At 42.1% G+C, this 19,387-nt stretch overlaps 1 protein-coding gene across 1 annotated transcript in view; it reads left to right on the top strand.

Annotated features, from left to right (window-relative positions):
• The window catches only part of LOC149219940 (histone deacetylase 8-like), a 184,445-nt gene that overhangs the window by 67,072 nt on the left and 97,986 nt on the right, over positions 1-19,387 (top strand). The window lies entirely within an intron of this gene.

Here is a 19,387-nt window from a genome sequence, read left to right as displayed (position 1 = left end):
AGAGAAAATGAGTGCAAGATTGCAACTAATGAGATGTTACAGTCAAATCTGATTCTCAAGTAATTAATCCTTTTAACAGTTCAGTTATGGATCACATGCTAAGTCACCATGTTTGCTGAATTTAATCCTTGTGAATTCGGCAAATTTCATGGACAGCTGAATAAGTGCATTAAAGTCGAGCATTTTTTTTTTCTTTTGAAAATTTGATTAAATTCATTTATGTTTAAAATACAGCAATTAAATTAATTTAAATTCAAATTTAGGATTATTTATTTCCTCAAACTTAAGGCTGAATTTGATCACATCGCTTTGCACTGACTATTCTTTTCGAGATGGACATGAACCAGGTGACTTAGATCACATGCGGGTAATAGCTAGTTTACATAATCTAGATGTTATTGCTTTTAATCATAGGAGATCTTTCACTACTGGATAAAGATGAAATTCCATTTTATAGTGTAGGAAATACCTACAAAACATGTGACAATAGAAGCTGCAGAAGACCAACAGTAAGGAACAACCACAGCAATATTCTGGCAGAGTTAAGTTTTATTGAATCTGCAAATGTGAGAACATTTACAAAATGGTAGTTTGTAATTACAACTATAAACCAATAACAAAGCACTACAATTTACTTGAAAGTGCAAGGAAAACAAAACAACAGTTTGATTACAAAGGAGATATGCTATCGAAGCCCAGAGTTTGCTGGCCATGTGTGCCTCCCTGTCATGGTTCATGTCAGAAGCTTTAAACTCACACGATTGAAAAATGTGATGCTGATGAAACCTCTACGACACAGCTAAATGAAAATCCTTAGTATTCCAGCAGATCCGTGACATCTTCTATCAAGAACTGAATTTTCTTATTAAGGTATAATAACCATTCTGCCTCACACCATTTATTTTCCAGGTAACATGGCCTGGGGAGAAATTGCCCAGGCACTTTCGCTCATTCAACGGATGGTACCCAGGGTAAACCCTAGATTCTTTACAGCACAAGGTTAGATCAAAAAGTCATGAACAGATCATATATATCTCATCATCAATAGGTTAACTAAGAGCAAACATGTCACAAAATGGGATTTGAAACCAGGTGGGGAGGGTAGCAACTTTCCTCAACCACTCAAGCTACACCCAGTTGACATAACACAAATTTTTATACAGCTACGGTAAGTTCCAATATAACCTGAAAGAGTGGCCTAGAAAGCAACTGGTGTCAGTACAACTGTCTATATGCCTTTTCTGTACTCAAAATCTTGAATAATTCCAATTCACTCTGCAGCCAAGTAGCTAACAGGTACACCACTTCCCCTTCAAACTTTACCCAGTTGACATAACACAGATTTTTATACAGCTACGGTAAGTTCCAATATAACCTGAAAGAATGGCCTAGAAAGCAACTGGTCCCTTCCTGAGTTTGAGTGCGGTTATTGATTCATCGATGATTTCCCATTAAGAGTAGGTTGCACAAAGTTGTCATTACTAATTCAATGTGTGAATTGTGCAGTAAAAGGATGAGATAGTTCAACATGGCTTTTGGAATTTCAACTTGCCAAAGGTTTTGGGCATGGTTTCATGCTGAATTTCATTCCCTTTTTGTAGTTTCATTGTCATGGAAGGGGCCCCTCCTGGAAAACAATTGGATGGTCAAGAACAACTCTAAATTACTTTGGGTTTCAGGTCACTTGCTTGCAATTGGCTTTCTACCTAAACATTGTTGTAAAGTTACCTTTAATGAGGTTCCTCGTTCCTTTACTCTGGGAGATTTGTGGAGGTTTAAGCAAGAGTTGGCTCTATTCCTACAACTTTGCTGCCATAATGTTGAGTCCCTCCATATGGGGCCTTGGGATGATATGATGGATTTTCTAGCTTTTGTAGACCGAGACTTTCCTAACACCCCAATGGTTTGCATGATGTAACCACTTTAACTCTTGATGTTAATTTATTTGTTCTCTAAAGTAATATATTGGGCATTTTCCAGAGAAAAAAAATAGATGAATTAGAAGACGGATACATCATCTTTAGGCTTAAAAATGAGGTATTGAGAATAGGATTTGACCTTTGGCATCTCCTCGAGTAGAAATAGGTAACTGTGGAGAAAGCTTCATTATAGCATCAGCACAGTAAGAAAGTGTAGTCCTTGAGAAATTCTATAGGAAGAGACTAGCATTTTTCCTATTGCATAGTTGGCATTGCCAAGTTCTCAACTAATATAAAAATACAAATGGTTGAAAGAAATGTTATTAGAACTAGATTAGTCATTGAATAGGTCGACTCCAGAAACTAGAACCGGTCAAAAAGTGGAAACAAAATAGGACCACAAAACTGGTTGACCAAAAAATACATAAAATATTCAAAATTTGAATATATATATCTATCTATATATATATATTCATGTGCATCCATATGAATCCAAATCATTATACACAAATATGAAAAGTTGATATATATATATATATATATATATATTCATTCATGTGCATCCATGTGAATCCAAACCATTATACACAAATATGCATAGTTGATATATATACATATATATATTCATGTGAATCCAAACCATTATACAAAAATATGCAAAGTTGCTCATGTATTTAGCAAGGGTGCATATAACCAAATTAACATTGAGTGCAATCCATATATGAACCAAAATACATCAACAAAGAGGCTCGAAATGGCATCTAGAATGCAATCAGTCTATGAAATTATGAAAATGAACTCTTGAATTTGTTAGAAAATTAGAAAGGCAGAATTTTTTTCTTATATATAGATAATTACTTGTGACATTATGTTTTTCTTATGTCCTCCTTTAGTTCATCAAGCAACTATCAAAACAATAGCACAAAGATCACAAACACCAGATATAGGCAGACAACCAGGGAAAAACCCATATCTAGGGGAAAACCTAGTCAACAACTCTTCCTTAATAACTTCCTGAGATAATCCAAGACTCTTGACCTAGACACAGACTTCCTCCACACCAAGTCAACCCTTTCTTCCTTCTTGCAGATGATAACCCTTCAGCAACAACTTCGACCTTGCTGCAACAATTTCGACCCAACAATTGGCAGCAGTGGTAGCAACAACTTCGACTTGACAAGAGAGACTTTGATCTCCTAGAGGAATCCACATGAGAGAGAGATAGATAGCCCAAAATTTCGATCTTGACCTTTTCTTCCTTTTTCTCCAACTTCGCACTCCTTTTAGCCTCCTTTTCCAACTTCACACTTTTTGCTCTTCTTCTGGGATATCGAACTTGAGTGAGAGAGTGTGCTCCAAATGAATTCGAATTGCTTCAATATATAGGCTTTTGGTGAGGTCGAATTACCCAGTTTGAGGCTAACTTGATCTCCTTGAGGTCGACTTGGTGTGGAGGTGACAAATAGCTTATTTGACTCAATATTAATTCTTTTTACATGATTCCCAAGAAGGGTCTCTTTAAATGGACAATGACTCTAATGACATAATAAATCCTAGAAGTTCTCAATGGGGACTTTAACCTAAAACATGATGACCCAAGCATGAAACCTGTTACCACTCAAACTAGCAGGGGACCTAAGGGGGATCCCTAAAGGGCAAATGCTAGGTCAAGGGCAACAAATGGAGACTTAGCCCACAGTCACCTCAGCTAAGGCTCCCTTTTATTTACGGATTTTCACTGATGGGAGGAGACCCGGTATATTATGGAGTCACCGATGAAGGGTAAGTCAATGAAAGGATGTGGAGTGACCCAAATAATCCCTTTCCCGGAAGAGTTAGAAAGATAGAGTTTGCTTGCTTTCTAAGCAAGGTACAATGTTTTCTAGGGAAAGGAGGGGAGGATTTCAGGGTTAGGTTTATGGGATATCACTTATGAAGGAATTTCCTAATCCCTAAAATCCTTATTGAAATTGGTTTTCTAGATGGTTCTTGAAGAATTGTCTTTTCAAAGGAAGGAGACCACACGAGACCAAGTGGACCCAATCTAGGGTAGAGGAGGAGTATGGCAACCAATGATTATCCCTAACTTGGACAAGGTATGGAAATGGATCAAAGAAAGAATATCCACTTAAAGGTTTGAATCGATCCAATAAAGTGCTAGCCTTTGGGGATGGTAGGGAAAAGTTTGATCTTGAAGCTAGGGCTTGTCTCTCACAACTCCACCGTCGGAATGGCCTAAAATTTGGAGGACTTGAGGAAACACCAACGCAGAAGACCCTAAGAGATCAAACTTTTTGGATGGGTAGCTTGCCGAGAAAACGATGCCCTAGGTGACCCAACTCGGCTAGACCTGGAGAAAGGTGAAAAAGATGTGATTTTAGGTGACCACCTTTTGGTAGATCAGTGCCTTAGTCTTGGGAGAATGGAGTCTATGATGAATATGAGTGAGGATCTTTGATTTCCAGTCAAGGAGGCCTTAAGACCACTTCGCTAGCCTTCTAGGTCAAGGAGAAGCAGTCTTGTAACTTTTATACTTTGATGTGCAAAGGAGATGGCTTATCAATGTCAATTCATTGATAGAATTACTCCTAGGATATTTTGTTCACATTACATGGCCCATACATTGAGAGATGCTATAATAGAGACAAAATCCCACAACTTTACTCAATAAATGCATGTAGCAATTAGCCCTGGAAATAGTAAAAATCCCAGTCCAATGTATATGACAAAGTAAAACAAGAATAACATTAAATGCATGTACTTACATGTAACAAAATATATACAACCACCCACAATTGACAAAGAGAAGCTCCAAGATAAGATAGACCAATATCCACACATCAAAATTTATCCATAAAGCTCCAATTCATCCTCTAGAAAAAGTGCGAAATTCTCAAAAGAGAGAAAAGATCCAATCCAAAGTGATGATGAGAAAATGAGCTCATCTCACTTGTATTTATACACAAATTAGGAGTTCGAATTAGCCTTCTTGGCCTACATAAGCCCCAAAAATAAAATAATGTTCTAATAATTCAACTTTTGATGACAAGCCCACCAAACTAGCTCATAAATGAAAAAGTAAGCCTCTCAAGAGGTCAAATAATAATCTATGCATGTCGTAGGGCCCTCTAAGAGGCCTAATGAGGTCCATGCGTGCCACAATGAAGAATAGGACCCTCAAAAGCCGTGGACAAGGGATTGGCCCATTGTAATGACCTATGGTGCTCCAAATGACATGGGGGCACACAAGTGTCCTCATGGGTCTCCAAACAAATCGAAGATGCTTGTAGATCGCCTGCAAGGGCTAGGATGATGGTGTAGGTGATGCCACATCATCGTGCAAGTCTTGGATCATCTGCCAAGTGTATGGTGTAAGTCTAGGGCCAGCTGGGCATGATGGATCAGGTGCATCTTCCTCATCCAATAAGTGAACCACGAGCAATCTCTGAATGGATGTGGAGATCCATGGAGTGTTGTCTGTTGCTGTGGAGGCCCATGGCTCTTGACGCACACCCTACAAGTGCCAATGTAGCCCTCTAAAGGATCAGGACCCCGTATAGGGAGACCAAACGCAAAGTAGAGACCATTTGCAATCTTGCATAAGATCCAATGCGTCCCCTAGCCTTCCAGTACAACAAGTCATTAGAAAAATCGAGTAAATGAGCTTACCAATCATGGACCACAAGTGGGGACTTCATAATGGCTTGCTCTTCCATAATGGGCTTCGGGATGTGCCAATGTCTCCTGAACTCCAAATGGGGTTAACCAATTGATTCGGATTTAAGCAGGAACGCAACAAATTACAGATATAACCATACATATAGAGATGTAGCATAAATAATACTTCATTTCATTACTGTAAAATACTGAAATATGCTTACAAATAGAAATGGAAATAAACTAGCTAGGGCGATGGTAGCTTATCTCTGAGAAGAGATGTCGTGGCTACATGCCTCTGAACTGTGTTACAATGAGGCTCAAAGGCCTATTTATTGTTGAGAAACAATGAAAAACCCTAAACATCCAAACACCTAACCCTAGAAGATGAAACGCCAAACTGTGGGCCTCGTTTGGGTAAATTGGTACATCAACTTCCCAAGGTCGTAACTTTGGATTACGATCTCCGTTTGACGCGCACAATATCTCGTTAGAAAGATCTATCTGAGAACTACAACTTTGGGAAGAGCAACATTGGTCCATGGACCCATGGTGCTCCTAGTTTTCCCAAAAAACGTCGTTTAGGGCCTCAAAACAGCTTTAGAAGTTCAGGACCTAAAAAACTGCTAAAAATATTAAACTGTGCTACAATTAAGGAAACTGAAAAGCTGAAAGAAACAATGGTGGGGGTCCAAGTGGACTTGGCGGGTGGCCACCAATATCCACCTGGATCATTCCTCCCCCCTTAGGAAGCAATGGTCCCCATTGCGTTGAGTTCCTCCATGAGATGAGGAAACTTCTGCTGAACTTGGTCCCTAGTGAGCCACTTGCCTTGGTGAAGGAGTTGGCCTGCTTTGACAACTTGATACAGTTGGATATTTTGCTGGTGAGTGTGCTTGATCTGTGTGACCATGATTCGATCAGTTGCAGCTTGTTCCATGCAATCTGGATTTAACTTTGTGGGTGTGAGCTATTCTGCAATGTCGGATGTGTTTAGTAATGGCGGAAATTATGGCCGAAGGTGGTCCACATTGAACGTTGGGTGCAGGCCAAGGAATGGGGGAATGCTGAGCTCAAATGCATTGTCTCCCATAGCCTTGGTAATGGTGTAATGACCATATCGGAGTGGTCTGAATTTCCAGTAGGCTTCGGTAAGTCGTTCCTTTTGCAAATGCAACCAGACTTTGTCGCCCATTTGAAACTTGTGTGGCACCCGATGCTGATCATGTCGCTGCTTGTACTTGGCATTTGATTTCTCCAGAATGTCGTGTCACTGCTGGCGAATATGTTGGATGTGCTCAATGAAGTTGTTTGACTTATCTGTTTCGGACTGGACATGAGCTGAATCTATGTGAGTAGCTGCAAATGGCATGGACACATCAATGGGACATAGTGGCTAGAATCCCAAGCCCACCTGAAAAGGACTGTGGCCAGTCGAGCTGTGGAGAACTCGGTTGTAGCTGTGCTGAACATAGGGGAGGCTCTCATTCCATGTGCGTGGATGCTTTGAGTTGTACATGCACAAAATGTGTACGATCATCCTGTTGATAACCTCTGTCTGGCCATCAGTTTGAGGATGGAAGGCTATGGACTTAGTGAGTTTGGTGTCCAGCATCGACTAGAGACTAGACCAAAATGTACTGAGGAACCTGTTGTCCCGATCTGAGATGATAGACTGTGGGATCCCAAAGTGTACCCACACTCGTTCAAAGAAGAGTTTAGCAGTGGCTTCTGCTGTGATATTCTTCTTGCAGGCCGCCATAATGGCCATCTTCGAGAACCTGTCGACGACCACAAAAACACAGTCGTTTCCATGCTTAGTAGAAGGAAGGCCCGACATGTAATCCATGGAGATGGATTCCCAAGGTCGACTAGGGGTAGGCAATGGGGTATAGAGGCCTTGCTTCTTGATGGTCGGTTTGGCAATGGCATAGGCAGTGCATGATCTGATGTACTTCCCCACATCTTGTTGAAGATTCGACCAATAGAAATACTTCTGCAGTACTGCCACTGTTTTCTCGACTCCGAAATGCCCTGCAGTCCGATTATAGTGTGCTTCCCAAATCATCTTGGCACGGTTGCTTGAAGGAACAAAAAGGTGACCCAGGTGGCATAACAGGGCATACTGGAGGTGAAAATCTGGAACATGCTGACCCTCCAAGAGTGTCTGGTATGTGTGGCCAAATTCTGGGTCGCTTTTGTAGAGAAGTGGCCAATTAGAAGTCTCATGCCCACAAGAGTTGAGCACAGTGGTTAACGCCATGATTGGTGGTCGACTGAGGCAATCTGCAACATTATTGGTGCTGCCCTTCTTATACTTGATATGCGGATGGAATTGTTGCAAGTATGTGGACCACTTCTGATGGCGATCATTCTGCAATTTCCCTTGGGTCTGCATGAACTGCAAGGGTTGGTGGTCTGTGTGGATGACCGTTTCCTTCCCTAGAATGTAATGCTTCCATTGTCGGCAAGCCTGCACAATGGAATACATCTCTTTGTCATAAGTGGGATACTTCCGGACTGTGTCTGAAAGTGTCTCACTGTGATATGCCACTGGATGCCCGTGTTGAGTAAGGACTGCCCCAATAGCATAGTCAGAGGCATCTGTCTCGACCTCAAATGGTTGTTGCAAGTCTGGTAATGCAAGCACTGGTGCCGAGCAGAGGCGATATTTCAACTCTGTGAATGCTTTCTGTTGAGATTCAGACCAAAAGAATTTTGCTTTCGCTCCTCCCTTGGTGACTTGACTTAGGGGCCAAGTGATATGAGAAAATCCCAACATGAACCTGCTGTAGAAGTTGGCAAGACCTAGAAAGCTGCAGAGTTCTGTCAGAGTGGTTGGAGATGGCCAATCCAGAATGACTTGGATCTTGGCTAAATCCACATGCACCCCCCGTTCATCAATAATGTATCCCAGATACTAAACCTGGGTCATGCCAAAAGTGGATTTCTCCAAATTGGCACATAACTTGTGTTGGCACAGTGTTTGGAGAACCTGTCGGATGTGGTGGAGGTGCTCTTCCCAACTCTCGCTGAAGATCAGGATGTCATCCAAGTGTACCACTACAAATGAGTTGGTGAATGGCCACAAGATGTCATCCATTAGCCTCATGAAGGTTGTAGGAGCATTCGTCAATCCGAAAGGCATAACCAACCATTCGAAAAGGCCCTTCATGGCTTTGAAGGTAGTCTTCCACACATCGGAGGGTTCGATTGGTACCTAGTGATATCCTGACTTCAAATCGATCTTGCTGAAATATTTTACCCCCTTCAGTTGGTCGAGGAGGTCATCAATCCATGGGATCAAGTACCTATTACGGACAATGATCTTGTTCAGCGCCCGATAGTCAATAGAGAGTCTCCAAGTCCCATCCTTCTTCTGTACCAACACAATCGGGCTCCCACAGGGTGATGAACTTGGACGGATGTGACCTTTCTGCAACAGTTCCTGAATCTGCCTCTTGATTTCATCGTTCTCCAGAACGGAGGGCCGATAGATTGGTCCATTGGGTAGTGGCGCACCTGGGGTCAGATTGATGGAGTGCTTGACCTGATAGTGCAGAGGAACCCCTGTGCGGGAGGTGAAGATGTCCTCCTACTCCTCCACAACCTTGTCCATCTGTAGTTATCGTGCGGAGGGGCCCTGTTTGGAGGTCGTGGCCACCGTCTTCTTCTTTCCTTGAGGGCGTATCATCAGGAAAACAAATTTCCCAGTTTTGGAAATGAGTTTACTACATTGTTTTGCAGTAACCAAAGAGATGGCGATAGGCGGTGCTACCTTTGATATCCTGTACAACTTATTTCCCAAAGTAACAATAACAGCTCTGGGCCTTGATTCATACACAGCATGTCACTTCCACAAGTATGGTTGTCCTAAATTCTAATAATACATCACAAACATCAAGGGGAGCAACGTCACACAATACCTCATTTGTGAAGGGCTTGATGTTGTATGGAAGGCGACACTGCTGGCTCACGCGAAGATCCCGTCCTTGGTGAAGCCACCCGATGGTGTATGGTTGTGGATGTGCAGTGGTCGGTAAGCCCAACTGCTTCACGACCTCTGCTGAAATGAGGTTCTTTTGGCTCCCGCTGTCAACAATGAACTGTAGCAAGGAGCCCTTTACCCACATTTGGGAGTGGAAGAGACGCTCCTCCTCTGGATATTCGGGTTCCTCCTTTTGGATCTTTGTGGTGGCAACAGTGGCATTGGGCTCCGCATCGATAATCTGCTTCCCTTTGTCATTCCCCTTGTCGGGTTCTGACTTAGAGTCGAAACATGCATATGATTATGAACCTTTAGCTTGGCCACCAGTGATTGTTTGGCTCAACACTCGTGTTGTGAGTGGAGCTCTTATGGAACTCACAACACTTTCTAGTGTCCTTTTTCGGCTTCGCAACACTATTCTTTGCTTGCTACTTTGGCGGGTTGTCTTGGGCCGCCCCACCTTGGCTTTGTCCTTTGTTCTATAGTTTGGGGGCACCTTTCCCTTGCTTCAGATTCACAAATCCAAAGTCTCACTTCTTCTGTTTAAACTTTTGCTCGATCTTGACAACATATTTGTATGCTGTGCCGAGAGAAAAGATGTTCAGGAATTCTATTTCTTCCTGGATGTACCTGTGCAGGCAGCCGCGGTATTTGAGTACCAAATGCTGCTTTGAATCCTTGATACCCAACTTTGTGCAAAGGGTCTGGAAAATATTGGTAAACTCTAGCATGTCTTGGTCCCTTCCCTGTTGCAGCGTGGTCCACTTTATGTATTGATCCTCATAGCTTCCGACAGGGTAGTACTGCTCCTTGATGGTAGTCCAGAATGAATTCCAAGTGGGTGCGACTGAAAACAGTGAGGCCGTACTTTCATCCTTCTGCTCGTAGTAGGTTTCCCACCAGTCCTTAATGTGGGGGGCGGCTTTGAGAAGAGCGAAAGTAATCTTTTCCCGACCGGAAAAATCATGAACAAAAAAATACCGTTCTAGCAGATTTAACCATTTATCTATGGCATTTTCATCTATTTGACCCTCAAAGATGGGAATGTCAAAGTTAACTTGTACCTTAAAGGGTGTGGCGGTTTTAGAGTAGCTGCTAGAAGTAGATGTGTCGCCCCTGGGAAGACGCTGAAGGATCTGGGCAAAGTTGTCCATCATCGTGTTCCTTTGTCGCTCGACGACCTCTTTGAGCAAAATTTTGATAGGATCTTCTGCCCCCTCGTCTTTCTTTTCATCCTCCATGGGAGGCCGTTGGGATTTGCGAGGCTGGTCTTGTAAAGGTTCGACTAGTTCAAGCCCTAACTCCTTATATCCCGACCTCGTTGGGGACATGCAAAGAAAGACAGAGAAAGAGATGACTGCTCTGATACCACTGATCCGAATTTAAACAGGAACGCAACAAATTACAGATATGACCATACATATAGAGATGCAGCAGAAATAATACTTCATTTCATTACTGTAAAATACTGAAATATGCTTACAAACAGAAATGGAAATAAACTAGCTAGAGCGATGGTAGCTTATCTCTGAGAAGAGATGTGGCAGCTACATGCGTCTAAACTGTGTTACAAGGAGGCTCAAAGGCCTATTTATTGTTGAGAAACAATGGAAAACCCTAAACATCCAAAAACCTAACCCTAGAAGATGAAACGCCAAACTGTGGGCCTCGTTTGGGTAAATTGGTACATCAACTTCCCGGGGTTGTAACTTTGGCATATGATCTTTGTTTGACGCGCACAATATCTCGTTAGAAAGATCTATCCGAGAACTACAACTTTGGGAAGAGCAACATCAGTCCATGGACCCATGTTGCTCCCAGTTTTCCCAAAAAAGTCGTTTAGGGCCTCAAAATGGCTCCGGAAGTTCAGGACCCGAAAAACTGCTAAAAATAGTAAATTGTGCTACAATTAAGGAAACTGAAAAGCTAAAAGAAACAGTGGTGGTGGTCTAATTGGACTTGGTAGGTGGCTACCAATATCCACCTGGATCACTAATAATCCTATTAGGTGGTTTCTACTTCTAAAGGGGATAATATAGTCAAGGTACATCCCTCAAAAGGTGGTGGCATGTGACAAATGGGTGAATGAAGTAGGGAATGAGAAGGGGCAGCCCTGGGTCACATGCTGGGGTACAAGGGTAGCTAATAAGAGGGAAGCTCACACTTGGGTTTATAATGTATAGGAGGGAGCAATCGTGGTACATGAGGTGCCCCAACCTTGATTTTTCCACCCTTCTTTATATGATTTTTAAATTTTTATGGTTTTCTTTGATTAACTGCTCGAGGCTCAAGGGGGAAGTGCATGATATATAAGATAAAGTAATGAGTAAACCCCTTTTAAGGTGGCCGGTTCATTGCCCACCAGGGGTTGGGATAATCATGGTTTCTTATATGATGAAGGTGGTTCATAGAACCTGTAGGAACTAGGGTGATGGCCATGATGATGGGGTAGAGCTCCTGTATTGGCTTTTACCCACATGCTAAATGTGTTTATCTCGACCATCTTTTGCATCTTGTGGTACATTTTCCTGTTGAATGTGGCCATATATGCATTTATCTTTCTTTTTAGCTGCATCAACCTTCGGGCTTCATTCCAGACCATGACCCAAGGTGTGGGCAAGGGGAAGGGGCATGCTAACCCTATGTCGACCCAGTGGAGGAATGTAGACCTAGGTGGGAGAAATGATGAAAGAAGTAATAGTGAAAGGAAAGAGGGTAATATAAGCAGATAAGGGAGTAGAACCATGCAACCAAAATCGAGGTTTCCCATGAAATACCATCCCTAGAGCCAAATGGTCAGTAAAAGAGATCCCACGAGACTAGAATCCAAGGTTAATACGTAAAAGGGGTATAGGGGACAAGAGCATAGACCTAGCCCATTCTTTCTGCTGAATCCCCCCATTAATCCATGCCCAAAAGGGTCCGTGATAAGAAAACTACAACACTTAATTTCTGAATGACAAGGCATATCTTTAGGTTCGGGAGGCCCACCTTCAAACATACGATCATGGCAGATGGATGAGGGACCACATGGCTGGCTCAGGTGGTGGAGAAATGGCACAATGAACTAGCTAGTGGCTGCAAGGGGCTGTTTGTTGCCCGCTGAGGACCATCTTGGAGAAATGTTTTTCTCCTAGAGATATTACCCACAAAATGGTGGGTAACAAAACCCATGCTTTAATAAGTCATATTTATAATAATATGAATTTCTTTTTCTTTCTTTTGATAAATACATTTCATTATGACTCAAATACAATTTATGAAGACCGAACCTAGTTACATTCTTCAACACTCCCTCTTAACTAGGGAGGTATTCATACTTACATATACAAGTACATGGAAGATCTCAAAACACATGAAGAGTTTAGGCACTTACGGTGCCACATACTAGATTCCTGACCAGGGCAATCTATCTAGGTGGGACTAAGATGGACTAAAGCTTTCAGCTAGTCTAGGTACCATCAAGCTTACTTGCTAACCATCAACCCAGGGATCTAGGTGCGTATCCAAGGTTAGAGCTCCATGACCAATGCCACCCTCCCTCTTCGGGATCTAAACATCAATACATATGCCAGCCAGATGTCCTCCTAGGCATTATACACACTCAATGCCTCAACACATCAAATCTCTCTAACCTCAAGCATGCTTTTCAAAAAATTTGAGAGATTTACCTGAATAGTCGCAACCCCAATCAGTAACAATCTTTCAAATACTCATGAGTAAACACAAACCTTTGGGGTCTTCTGACTTCTTGATGCTGCCTCACAATTCATCATAGTAGGACTTCGAGGCTTCCCAAACAAATCTTGACAAAGGTTTCCTCAATCATTTAGCTTCCTTTCCTACTTCACATGCAGCAACCAAATCCAACTTTCCTTCTTTCAGCGACACCTCAATATGCATTCTCCAATTTCTTCTTCAAGGTATCCATCACAACTATAGTATGCCCTCCCTCTCAACTTGGGAGACATACTCTTTTCTTTATCCAGACTACTTCTTAACTTAGGGAGATTAACTTCTTTCTATAGCATCAAAATATCTTTTATGGCATCTATCATTCTTGATCATCATCATTCATATAACTTCCTTCATCACGCTTTACTTACGAATATCTTTAGTATCTTGAAGATCATGTACCTGCACAACTTAGATAGCAAGTACAACCAAATACATACATATAGAAGCATGAAGTTAACTATATCAGAATCATATAATAATGGAAGCATACCTAAACTTAGTTAAGTTCATAATCAACAAGAGATACACACTTTTATACTTCAACTACTTTTGCTCGGATTAGGTTATAACCCCTAGATCAGATTAGTAACTCAATCGAGATATCAGTCTCGTTATATCTAGGGCCTCAATATTTCTGCCAAAGATATGACATACTCTACTATAATATATTGCAAACCCTAGAAGCAATTCAAACAAGTACACTTATAATTCATCTAACAACTTTTAGAATTCATATGTTAGACTTCTTCTAGAATTGAATGAAAACCCTAGATTCCATACATGAGACACTAAGCCTTAGATGAAAACAAACAAAAACAATCAAATCATAGTCTAAACCCTATATTTTATCATCATAATGGAATATCTTCACATCATATCCTAGAACATCAAACTACTATTAGGGCTTAGTTACAAACCCTAGAACTTATCAACAAATAGGATACCACAAATACATATCTAGGATAATCGTGCATAAGCATATTATAACATATATAGGGCAAACCCAAGACAAAAATATTAATACATTTAAAGTCAGACATATAATAATCTTGATTAGGCTAGGGTTTTGATCATATAGAAAAACATATACCTAGCGTTTCATTCCTAAGAACCTACTCTCGATACATAAGGGTTTTACTTACAAACCCTAATTTTATCAAGACTTCAAGGATTAAGAATACATTACCATCCAACTCTAAAGGACTAGGGTTTCCATAAAAATATTAAAGACTCCAAACATGACATTGCCATTGTTAATTTTAGGTATGTTCTATGCTAGAGCAATTTATTTCAATTTCTTTTCCACATTAGCAATCACATCAGCATAAAGTAAACTGCAGATAGAACATAAATATAAATCGCAGAAGACAAGCCAAGACAAGAGGACACAATAAGTGGCGCTAGCCAGGGACAAACCCCAATGTGGGGAAACCCTTGATCAATTCTTCTTTTATGTTTTTCAAAGTTCAGCAGAGAAAGTGAGAGAGATAGTACATTTACAATAGAAGTCAATCACTTTGACTTTTGATATCGACATGAGATTAGTTGAAGACATATTGCTTCAACTGATTCTCTAAGGTGACTCGTTCACCTATCATAGTGTTGCATCTCGTCTATTTGTTGCACATTACCATATGACACCTTGCTGTACTGTCACATGTGTTGAACCTTGATGACTGAGCTGCTCTCATCTTCATGCTGCTCATCATGTTGCATCTTCCATGGTCTTATTCATCATCAAGCTGCCCATGCTCATGATCTCATTCATCATTATGCTTTCCAGGCTCATATCATCATGCATCATTATGTTACCCATGCTCATATCATCATGCTGCTTATTATGCTGCCCATGATCTCATACATCATGCTTCCTTCCTTCGGAGACAGATGCTCTGGCTGTTTCGGTAGTTCCCAACAGTTCCAGCTTTTCTGGCAGTTTCGGCAGTTCCGACAGTGCCGGCATTTCCGGCTTTTCCGGCTTTTCTGACTTTTCCGACTTTTCTAGTATTTCCGGCTTTTCCGGCATTTCCGGTTTTTTTGGCAATTCTGGCTTTTCCAGCCGTTTCGGCTTTTCTAGCTTTTTCGCCAGTTCCAGCTTTTTCGGCTTTTTCGGCTTTTCTGGCTTTTCCAGTATTTCTGGCTTTTCCGGTATTTCTGGCTTTTCCGGCGTCTCCGACTTTTTCGGCAGTTCCAGCTTTTTCAGCAGTTCCGGCTTTTCTGGCTTTTCCAGCAGTTCCAGCTGTTCCGGCAGTTCCGGCAGTTCCAGCTTTTCCAACTTTTGTGGGTTTTTCGGTATTTCCGACTTTTCCAGCGTTTTCGGCTTTTCCGACAGTTCCGGCTTTTCCAGCAGTTCCGGCTTTTCCGGCTTTTACTTAGGATATCTCCTCCTACTAAAACCCAAAGACAAGTAGAGAGAGAAAGAGATCCAAGTGTGTATAGAAATGACTTGAAGTCTTCTTCTATTTATATAAAACATAGAGGTTGAATAGACATGACTGTTGGGCTTTTGAGCCTACAGAAGTTGCTGGCCGACTTAACAATTTGTCCATAACATAAGTAAATTCATAACTTCATAAATACTTATCGGAATTAGATGATCTTTAGATCAATCCTACACCTCTCAATGAGAGGGATCCAATTAAAATATCAGCTGCCATAAATAATATGACCCACATGGAGTTTGGCCCTAGTTGCCAATTTTAACACTCCCTCTCAACTAGGGAGAACTCCATCCGCTGATCCATATGTCCAACTGTACTATCTATGCTATCAGTGCCCTGCTCAGCTCTGCTGGCTCTGCTCTGCTCTGCTAGCTCTACTCTGCTGGCTCTGCTCTGCTCTACTCAGCTCTGCTGGTTCTACTCTGCTGGCTCAGCTCTGCTCTGCTCAGCTCTGCTCTCCTCGACTTTGCTTAGCTTTGCTGGCTCTGCTCTGCTCAACTTAGCTCTGCTGAACCATGAAGAAGAAGAATTGATCGAGAATGTGTCATACCATTCTCCACTGACCCAAAGTCAGTCTCAGAGTGTGTAACACTAGTCCTAGACCAGTTTTCAGTCGACCTGAAGTCAGTGTCATAGTAGGTACAACTCCTACCACTAGTCCCAGACGAGTACTCTACTGGTTCGAAGTCAGTCTCAGAGTATGTACCACTGGTCCCAGACCAGTCCTCAACTGACCCGAAGTCAGTGTCATAGTGGTTACAACTCCTACCACTGGTCCCAGACCAACATCATTGATCCCAGGTCAATGAAGGTCATCCTAGCATAGGGAGTACGGTAGATACAGCAATGCGTCCATCGGTACTACTATGGTCCCTATCCTCCTTTCCTTGCTCATTGATTAGATGAGAGGTACTTCCCATGAGTCCCAGACTGCATGGGTAGGATGCCTCGACAGGAGAACTTAATCAATCATGTCCTCACAAGATAACTACTCATTCTGCTACACAATCGCGATGGAGAACACATCTTCCAGGCCTCACAGGTGAACTAATCATCTTGCTACACAATTGTCATGGAGAACACATCATCCAGACCTCACAGGAGAACTAATCATCTTGCTACACAATCGTCATGGAGAACACATCATCCAGACCTCACAGGAGAACTAATCATCCTGCTACACAATCGTCATGGAGAACACATCATCCAGACCTCACAAGAGAATTAATCATCCTACTACACAATCGTCATGGAGAACACATCATCCGACCTTACAGGAGCATTAATCATCCTGCTACACAATCATCATGGAGAACACATCATCCAAATCTCACAGGAGAATTAATCATCCTGCTACACAGGAGAGCGAATCATCTTGTCCCACAAGAGAGCGAATCATCTTGTTCACAAGAGAGCGAATCATCTTGTCCACAAGAGAGCGAATCATCTTGTCCCACAAGAGAGCAAATCATCTTGTCCACAGGAAAGCGAATCATCCTGTCCCAGTGCGCACCACCAGGGGAGGGTGAGTCACCTTGTGGTCGTATGTTGCTCCAGTAAGAACCACAAGCCCCCGAGCTCCGAGAGCTCAATGTATACAACATGCAGGACCCTTGTACAAGGGTCTCTTGACGACTCCAAGTCATTCGGGAAAATCACAGATTTGATCGTTCCCCCGGGGCTTAGACAGTGTAGCGACTTGTACAACATCTCATAGCGATGCAGCTTCCTTTCTCATAGACTTACCATATCCCAGATAAGGTAATATCTGATGTCTATCTGCTGGAGCAATCGTCCAATACGGGATTCCTCAATAATCGAATCCCACCTCTGGTTGTCACAGAGAATCACAGTGGTACAAACAGCTCACTTGAAGAGCTTCCCCAACCAGGCAGCTTCATACGAGATCATACTCGTAGATATGTATCCGGTCTCAGCGGTGCTTATAACAACCAACTTTTGCTTCCTGCTCATCCATGATATCGAAGCAGAATCCAAAGAGAAACAACACTAAGAAGTGCTCTAGTGATCCTCCACACTGCTTGCCCAATCAACATTCGAATAATCATGCAGTTTCATATTTCCGGCAGTGTATCTCAATCCATGAGAGATTGTGCCCGAAGACATCTCAGAAGATTCTTGGCACTAATCTAGTGAGGTTCAACCAAATATGAGCTCACCATGCTAATTGCAAAACATATGTCCGGATGGAAGTTCACCAAGAACATCAACGCGAATGAGTTTATGAGATTCAAAGGCATTTCCCAAATCTGGTCCGACATCACTACCATATAACTTCTGAAAGTTAAGATCCTCGAGGTAGTCACAGGCTTGCAGTTCACCATTCCACATCTGGAATCCAACTCCCTCTTACTTCTGCAAATGAGAGGGTTTGCACCTGTTAGAAGTAGGTCGTCCTCATAAGGTGCTGGTATGAGAGGTCTATCATCCACAACCTTCAGATGGTTTGGATCCGTTTCACTCCTAGTGAATCTCAGCTTTATCAGACAGCTATCGATCCTCTCATACTATGCCCGGGGTGTTTTGCTTCAAGCCATAGAGGGCTTTCTTCCACTTGCATATGCGAGATTCCTGATTATCAATCTCAGACCCCTTGGGTTGTTCCAGACCTGTGGACCTGCTACATGAGGGGAATGGTCCCCTTTAAGATTTTTCTTCAGTACATCTCAAACATGTACTTTCATGCTCCTTTTGAATGCAGTCATCCCTGTCACCATCTGACTCACAGACCTTCGGTGCTACATGACAATGGACATGGTCCCCAGTGGACTTCCTGCAATTTGATACAACCCTGAACTCAAAAACATCTTTGAAAATTCTATTTACCTTTCCAACGATGAGTGCCACCCTGAAACCTTTGACTTCCATTTCCGAGATGGACACCAGGTTCTTCTTGCAATCAGGGACATAAAAGTGATTCGGGGTTCCTTGCTTTCTTTGAAAAGTCGACCATTTCCTTGATGAGCTGCATTAGCTTCGGACACTCCTTCGCATAATGGCCGAACTTATTGCAACCAAGGCATCCGCCTCTCCTTCCACGCTTAGATTCAAACTTCCCAATGAAGTGATCTTTAGATGGGCCATTAGAAACTTCCGCTACGCCAATATGATAATATGTTCTGCTTCGACTTCACCCTTTGTGAACTTAGAAGAGAGATGTGGAACCCATTGATCCTTTTGTCTTGTCCCTATTGTATTTGGTGATTGCTCTTTCACTCTTGCTTGGGCATTGTCTTCACCTCAGCTCTGATACCATATTAATTTTAGGTATGTTCTATGCTAGAGCAATTTATTTCAATTTCTTTTCCACATTAGCAATCACATCAGCATAAAGTAAACTGCATATAGAACATAAATATAAATTGGAGAAGACAAGCCAAGACAAGAGGACACAAGATGTGGCGCTAGCCAGGGACAAACCCCAATGTGGGGAAACCCTTGATCAATTCTTCTTTTATGTTCTTCAAAGTTCAGCAGAGAAAGTGAGAGAGATAGTACATTTACAATAGAAGTCAATCACTTTGACTTTTGATATCGGTATGAGATCAGTTGAAGACATATTGCTTCAACTGATTCTCTAAGGTGACTCGTTCACCTATCATAGTGCTGCATCTCGTCTATTT

This window comes from Pinus tabuliformis, chromosome Q (assembly GCF_031772625.1).
Source record: "Pinus tabuliformis cultivar Carrire ecotype Pingquan chromosome Q, CPIR1, whole genome shotgun sequence".
Lineage (NCBI taxonomy): Eukaryota > Viridiplantae > Streptophyta > Pinopsida > Pinales > Pinaceae > Pinus > Pinus tabuliformis.
The sequence above is the reverse complement of the archived record's forward strand: the minus strand, read 5'-3'. Positions and strand labels throughout refer to the sequence as shown.